This window comes from Ictidomys tridecemlineatus, chromosome 4 (genome assembly GCF_052094955.1).
Source record: "Ictidomys tridecemlineatus isolate mIctTri1 chromosome 4, mIctTri1.hap1, whole genome shotgun sequence".
Taxonomy (NCBI): Eukaryota; Metazoa; Chordata; class Mammalia; order Rodentia; family Sciuridae; genus Ictidomys; species Ictidomys tridecemlineatus.
The window spans coordinates 165,872,468-165,880,550 of NC_135480.1; the positions used below are offsets into that span (position 1 = coordinate 165,872,468).

General features: G+C 33.5%; 1 non-coding gene across 1 annotated transcript; it reads left to right on the forward strand.

The window, feature by feature from the left end:
• Positions 1–601: 601 nt before the first annotated feature.
• On the forward strand, positions 602–709 carry LOC120890105 (U6 spliceosomal RNA). Its single transcript, XR_005734357.2, has one exon. It is a non-coding gene; the product is annotated as a U6 spliceosomal RNA (small nuclear RNA).
• Positions 710–8,083: the final 7,374 nt, after the last annotated feature.

The following is an 8,083-nucleotide window of genomic DNA, read 5'->3' on the forward strand; positions in this document are numbered from 1 at the left end:
CAGTCTCATGGAACTAATTACCTGAAGTAATATATAATAGTGCATATAAAGGAAGTAACTGAATGCTATTATTAGATTCTCTATTTTTTCTTTTCAATTTCAGAGGACTATGAAGTTGATATTAAGTCCTTCTTTAATTTGTATTAGGTACATTATAACCACAGAAATTAAATAAAGTGCTGATCAAAGATACTGAGAAAGGAATTGAATTAGGGCATTTAATCATCCTCCAAATATACTTTCATTTTCTATAAGTTAATGCATTTTACTGGAAGATCTATAGTTCTAATAAAGTAAAATTCAAGCCAGGCCCAAAAATGTTCTTATAAACATAAAAAGCCAATGACTACAAACTATCAATCATTGTCTAAAGTTCTCAGAAGCTGGATATATGTCTTTATGTCTCACTCTTTTTTTCTAATTATTTCATTCTGTTTTTAAAAGATAAAATAAAATGTGGATGACCCAATTCTTCATAAAAATCCTAAATTTGAATGGCAAGAAAGATGCAGTTATCTAGGTATAGGCAATCTGTTGTTGTGTTCCTTGCTTTTTGATATGTCAACAGTTTATTAATAAACTCATTAAGAAGCTCTGTTTAGTTCACACTTCAGCAGTACATATACTAAAATTGTGAACAATAGAGAGAAGATTAATATGGTCCCTGTGCAAGGATGACATGCAAATTCTTGAAGCTATTTCTATTTTTCAGAGCTATATTAACAAAAACGGCATGGTATTGGCACTAAAAATTGACAGGAAGACAAATGGTTCAGAATAGAAGACACAGAGACATACCCACATGAGTACAGTTATCTCATACTAGACAGAGATACCATAGAAACAACAGCCTCTTCAACAAACGATGCTAGGAAAATTGGAAATCAATATGTAGTAGATTGAAATTGAACCCCTATATCTCACCCTGCACAACACTCAACTCAAAGTGGATCAAGTACCCAGGCATTAGACCAGAAATCCTGCACCTACTAGAAAAAATGTAGGCACAAATCTCCATCATGTTGGCTTAGGAACTGACTTCCACAGTAAGAGTCCCAAATACAGGAGGTAAAATCAAGGATCAATAAATGGGATGGTATCAAACTAAAAAGCTTCTTCACAGCGAAGGAAACAATCAAGAACATGAAAAGAGAGCCAACAGAATAGGAGAAAAACTTTGCCACCTGCGCCTTAGGCACAACATTAATCTCCAGGACAAAGAACTCAAAAAACTTAACACCAAAAACACAAATAACCCAGCCAATAAATGGGCTAAGCATCTGAACAGACACTTCATAGAAGAAGAAATGCAATTAATCAACAAATATATGAAGAATGTTCAACATCTCTGACAATTAGAGAAATGCAAATTAAAACTACACTAACGTGGTAACACATGCCTGAAGTTCCACTAGCTTAGGAGGCTGAGGCAGGAGGACCAAGAGTTCAAAGCCAGCCTCAGCAAGTTAGTATGGCCTTAAGCAACTCAGTGAGACTCTGTTTCTAAAGAGAATACAAAAAAGGGCTGGGGATGTGGCTCAGTTTTTAAGTGCCCCTGGATTCAACCCCTGGTGTCAAAAAAAACAACAACAGTAAACAAACAAGCAACAACAAAAAGAAAACTGCACTGAGATTTCATTTCACTCCAGTCAGAATGGCAATTATCAATAATACAATAGCAATAAATGTTGGTGAGGATGTGGGAAAAATGCACACTCATACATTGCTGGTGGGACTAAAAATTGGTGGAATCACTATGGAAAGCAGTATGGAGATTTCTCAGAAAACTAGGCATGGAACCACCATTTGACCCAGTTATCCCACTCCTCACCATATACCTAAAGGACTTAAAATCAGCATATCAAGGTAATGTGTCCACATAAATGTTTACAGCAGCTTAGTTCACAATAGCTAAGCTGTGGGATCAACCTAAGTGCCCTTCAACAAATGAGTAGATAAAGACAATGTGGAATATATAAACAATGGATTATTACTCAGCCATAAATGGAAATGAAATTATGGCATTTGCCAATTAATGGTTGGAACTGGAGACTGTCATGCTAAGTAAAATAAGTCAATTCCCCAAAACGAGTGGCCAAATGTTCTCTCTGAAATGCAGAGGCTGACTCATAATGGGTGGGAGTTGGTGGCGGTAGAGCTTGACCAGATTGGACAGGGGGAAGTGGAGGGAAGGGTGGAGGAATGGTAATGGAAAAGTCAGTAGAATGAATCAGACATAACTTCCCTGTTCACATATGACTACATGACCAGTGTAACTCCACATTGTGTATGACCACAAAAACCGGAAGTTATATTCCATGTATGTATGTATGTATGTATGTATGTCAAAATACATTCTATTTTCATGTATAACTAAAAAGAACAAATTAACATTTTCTTAAAAAGTAAGCCTTGTTTAATTCTTCTGATAAATCCAGTTTTGGATTTCACCCCTTGGCTTTATTTGTTTATTTTTACATTTCACTTGGAAACTTTTCTTCAGATCCTTACATAGAATGTTGGATTAATGGGTAGCACCAGTGGAGGCAGCATTATCACACAAATTCGCAATGTAATAATCCCTAAAACTCTTAGGAACTATTCAGTTCAGCAGTCTGAGGAATCTGTTAATATTAGTCTGAATTTTCCATTGGCCTGTTTACAATCCATAGTCTTCCAATATAGCATGGTTCCTGTTGGTGACAAAATTCTGTTTAAATATTCAACCTGATAACATGAAACTATAAAACTGCTGAAATTTCTACTTTTATATATTTATTAGCCCTCTCAAAGAATGCATGTAAACATTATATTTCAATATTTTTTTATTCTTTGTTGTATGTATGATGATTTTACAAAAGAGAGAATAAAGGTCCCATCATTGAGTCAATCACTTAACCATGTCTTTGTTGTTGTTGTTGTTATTATTCCATAAAGCACCATTTTGTAAATGAAAGGATACATCTTTTTGTTGTTTAACATACATAAGAAATGTAATCTTGCAATCTGTGTTGTTCCATGAAAACTTTTTAGCTGCAATAAAAAAGAATTAATAATTCCCAGTCTTATTATACTAAATCCTTAGTCTATTAAAAGTAATCTACAGGTACAGGGAAAACTCTTCCTATAGATAAAATAATGAGATGATACTAAAAAATTTACAATAGTGGAATAAGACAGCATTCTCCTTCTCTCAGAAATTATCAAAAGCAAATAAATATACAGAATATATGAGCTAAAATTTGAAGAATGGTATATGTAGAATGAGTGCTAAATGCACTGAATTTCAGATGGAAATACTGGAAGATGAGTGAATCTGATTTCAGGCAAATTCAGCATAGCTAAATTCTGAAAATAAGGCAAGGCATTCTGCAGGGGAAACTAAACACTTCTTGTTTGAAAATGCAAAGAAGTTTATTTAGTTTGATAGTAAGAGATTCTGAGATACCTTATGATATCATCATGTACAAATATGTAAAGTTTTCCAAATTATTTGTAATTTATAGCCCTCCAAATGAAAATTAGTGCATCAGTTAACAGAGTAAAAAGGTTAAATTTTTAAAAAAATATTTATTCTTTAGTTGTACACAATACCTTTATTTCATTTATTTTTATGTTGTGCTAAGGATCGAATCCAGGGCCTTGCATTTTACTAGGCAAGTGTTCTACCACTGAACCACAGCCCCAACCCTCGAAAAAGGTAAAATTTTATCTCAAAGAAAATCTTACAAAAGTATCTTACAAATTACTTGACTTTATATATGTCATGAAATAGGGCACCATGTTTTCAAAACTCCAGAGAACATGATTAATAATGAGATAGACAAGAGAGAGCAAATTTTAAAGATAGATATCCATGCTTATGAAGCGAAATAATTAAGGTATCCATGGAGAGAAGAGAAAAAAAATCAAACTGGCCTCAGTTCTAGAAATAAAATGCTGATTAAATACTGAAACATTAGAATTTTTTCTGAATTTTTGTTAGTTTGATTACTAATGAACATGAATATACTTCATTTGTTTTCTTTTGGGTTGCCTATTTTTTATTTCTTACAAATGTATGAATATATTTATGACTATTTCATCTCAGTTATGAACTGACTTTTCACTTCCATAGTGTTGACAGAACTATGGAAGCAATCAATCATTTAGATTGATTGCAGTTTTCCCCTGTAAATTTGGTACTATTTGTGCATTTTTAAGAAGCTTTTTCTACTCTGAAATCACAGAAACCTTGACCTTTTAATCCATATTTTAAGCTTTTTTATTTTGAATAATCATATATGTTCACAGGAAGTTGCAAAGATAGTAGAGCAGTCCCTAGTACCCAGTTTCCCCAATTGATTATGTGATTACATGAGAGAAGTGCAACTGGAAAATGACATTGGTCAGTGTGTGTGAATATTCTGTCATTACCTCATGAGTATGGATTTACTGAATCACACTACAATTAGGACATTCTCTTATCAAAAGATCTCCCTCTTGCTTTAAACACTGTCCTACTGGCTTCCCCTGACATCCTTAACTCCATGCAAACATCAACTTGTTCTCCATCTGTATTATCTTGTCAAACTGAGAATACAATATGTGAGCTTTATTACATATTTCTTTTACCCAGTCTAAATCCATCCAAGTTGTGACATTTATCAATAATTTGTTTCTTTATTGCTAAGAAGAGTACCATTCTATACATGTAGAAATTTATTGAATCATCACCATTTCGAGGGCATTCTGACTCTTCTCATACCATTAACAAATTAACAGCTATGAAAACCGATGTTTATATATGGGAACAAGTCTCCTTTCCTCTTGGGTCATTTCCAAAGAGTATGATTGTGGGATACTGTGGTAAGTAAATGTTTTAAGATGAAACAAATGTTGTCTTTTTTTTCATTTACACAAGTGATGTCCCAAACATTCAGTTTTTCTACATCCTTTCCAGATTTTGTATTATGAGTATTTTTTAGCTTTTCTGATAGAGTTATCACACCATAGTCTTAATTTTTATTTCCTAATGGCTAGGGACCAGATAGATATCTTTTCATGTGCTTATTTGTCATTTTTATACCCACTTCAGTAAAATATCTTTTTATGTCTCTTGAATTTTGGGAGCTCTTTATATCCTGTATATACAAATCCTTTTTCAGATATGTGGTTTGAAAAATTTTTTTTCTTGGTCTTTTCTTTATCTTTTTACCTTTTAATAATCTTTAACAGAGAAAAGATTTTAATTTTGGTGAAGCTTAATCAATTAAAAAAAGAAAAGATTTATGGCTCATACTTTTGGTTCAGTCTCTAAGAACTCTTCACTAAGTTCTACATCCCTAAGCTCTTTCCTATTTGTTACTATTTTTTGCTTTAATATGTAAATTTATGATCCATATAGAGTTAATTTTTATAGAAGATATGGAGTTTATGTTGAGGTTTGTAGTTTTGGCTTGTGGTTATACAATTGCTCTAGTAACATTTTTGAACAGTTTTTTTTTCTTCTTCCATTGATTGCTTCTGCATGATGTCAAGAATCAGTTGACTGTACTTATATGGGGCTGTTTCTGGGCTCTTTATCTAGTTCCATGGATCTATGTGTCTATTTCTTTGCCAGTAGCACATGGTCTTGATTACTATATCTATATAAAAACTTTAATGTCAGTTATAGTAACTCTTCCCATGGTTTCTCTCTCTCTCTCTCTCTCTCTCTCTCTCTCTCTCTCTCTCTCTCTCTCTCTCTTTATTATTTAGAGATAAGGTCTTGCTGAGTTGCTTAGGGCCTTGCTAAGTTGAGGCTGGCTTTAAACTCATATCCCTCCTCTCAGCCTCAGGAGCTGCTGGGATTACAGGTCTTTGCCACTATGCCCAGCCTGTATTTCTTCTCTTGAGAAGTGTCTGTTCAGTTCTTTTACCCATTTACCCCATTTACTAATTGGGTTATTTGTCTTTTGGTATTAAAGTTTTTGATTTCTTGATACATTCTGGATGTTAATGCCATATCTGAGGAACAGGTAGCAAAAGCTTTCTCCAATTCTATAAGCTCTTGTTTCATACTTTCTTTTCCTTTGCTGTGCAGAATCCTTTTAATTTGATGGCATCCCACTTACTGATTGTTAGTTTTATTTCTTGCACATTTAAGGGTCTTGTTAAGGAAGTTGGTTTATGTGCTGATATTTTGGAGAGTTGTGCCTACATTTTCTACTTTCAGTATAGTTATCCTTAATTATATTACACAAATTATAAAGAGACAAGAGTAAATGAGAATAAGAAATGGTCAGAGGAACTAGATCACCAGAACACCAAGAATAAATAAACTTTAATACATAGAGAGAGATCATAATAAGGGTATTTTATGTTACTTTTATCTATGACTTTATTCCACTTCTAATATTATATTTTACTTTAATCCCTACATTATATGAGAGTCAAGAACTGTTGAGCTCATTTCACACAATCAAGAAGTTAAACCAATTGCCAAAGATTGCACAGATTTCAGGTGAAAAGATCAATGATAGAACCCAGAAAGTTTTGCTTCAGAGCTTGTGATCTAGATTAGTCTACTCTGCTTTACACTATGGTAAAACATAATGTCCCAGGATCACATATTTAGTAAGAGCTAGAGTGATCATACAATCTTAGGCAGACTGTCAGCAGAGACCAAACTCTCCAATACCATCTTGTACATTCCCATAAGCAGCTAGCTTTGACTGAACATGAGCTGGTCTAAACATGTGAGGTAGAACCCTTTATCTTTATCCTAGAAGGTTCTGTGTGTACTATTCCAAGAAAAACAACACTCGTACAAATCCACCTCTGCAGTGTTTTCTTGTATTTTGTTTTTCCCCTTCCAAAGCATTCTTCTAATTGGCATGATTCTTTTAATCAACTGACTCATAGGCCTCCTATTTTGCTCAGTTTTAAGCTTTATTAAAAATGATTTCCTATTTGGCTTGGGTTCTCCCCAGAGTCCTTGGTAAGTTTTGAACCCAAAAATATATCTAATCTTTTCACATGTGTGTCCACATGTGTTGAAAATCTTATCATTCACTAACATGTGATGTAATAACCAATGCTAATACATACACACATATACATATACATGTGAATATATATATATATATATATACATATATATATATTAATTGCTTGTTACTCATGGTATACTTTTCATATGCTTTATTATATTTGATACTATTGAGTAGGTGACCAATTCAAATTAATAATAAAAACTGAGAGTCTAAATAACATGCCTAATTTTATAGCTAATGAATGCCAAAATAAGGACCTGAACATGGGTTTTACATTCAGCTATGGTAGCATACTTGGTTTTCATTATGACAATAGTGCGTTATTTATTTATTTATTTTTTTGAGAGAGAGAGAATTTTTTAATATTCATTTTTTAGTTTTCAGTGGACACAACATCTTTATTTTATTTTTATGTGGTGCTAAGGATGGAACCCAGTGTCCCGCGCATGCCAGGCAAGCGTGTTGTTGCTTGAGCCACATCCCCAGTCCAATAGTGCGTTTATTAATATTGCAATCAATGAGAAATTTAATATTGCAATCAATGAGGGGGTTCTATGGATGTCTCCAAATAGAGGTGGGGTGGGTGTAGTTTCTTCATAGATGACTATGTCTCTAACATGGAAATTTGATCAGAATGAGAACTTGTGATAATAAATTTAATGTGTCAACTTCATTGGGTTATGGGATGCACAGATAGCTGATAAAATATTAAATTTATATGTGTGTTTTTTAGACTGTTTTTGGAAGAGATTAGCATTTGAGTCTGCAGACCAAGTAAAGATCTGCCATCATTAGTGTGGGAAAGCATTCAATCTGTTGAAGTCTCAGATACAACAAAAATGTAGAGAAAGGATGAATTTATTCCCTTACTTCTCGAGCTGAGACATCCCTGTTTTCCTGTTTTTGAACATCAAATGTTCTGGTTTTTCATTCTTCAGATTCTATGAGATTTGTACCATTGGTTCCCCCAGGCTTTGGACTTGGACTGAATCATACCACTGGATTTTCTTGTTTTCCCGATTACAAATGATAGCATCTTAATTATTATTAAGATTTCTTGGCCTCTA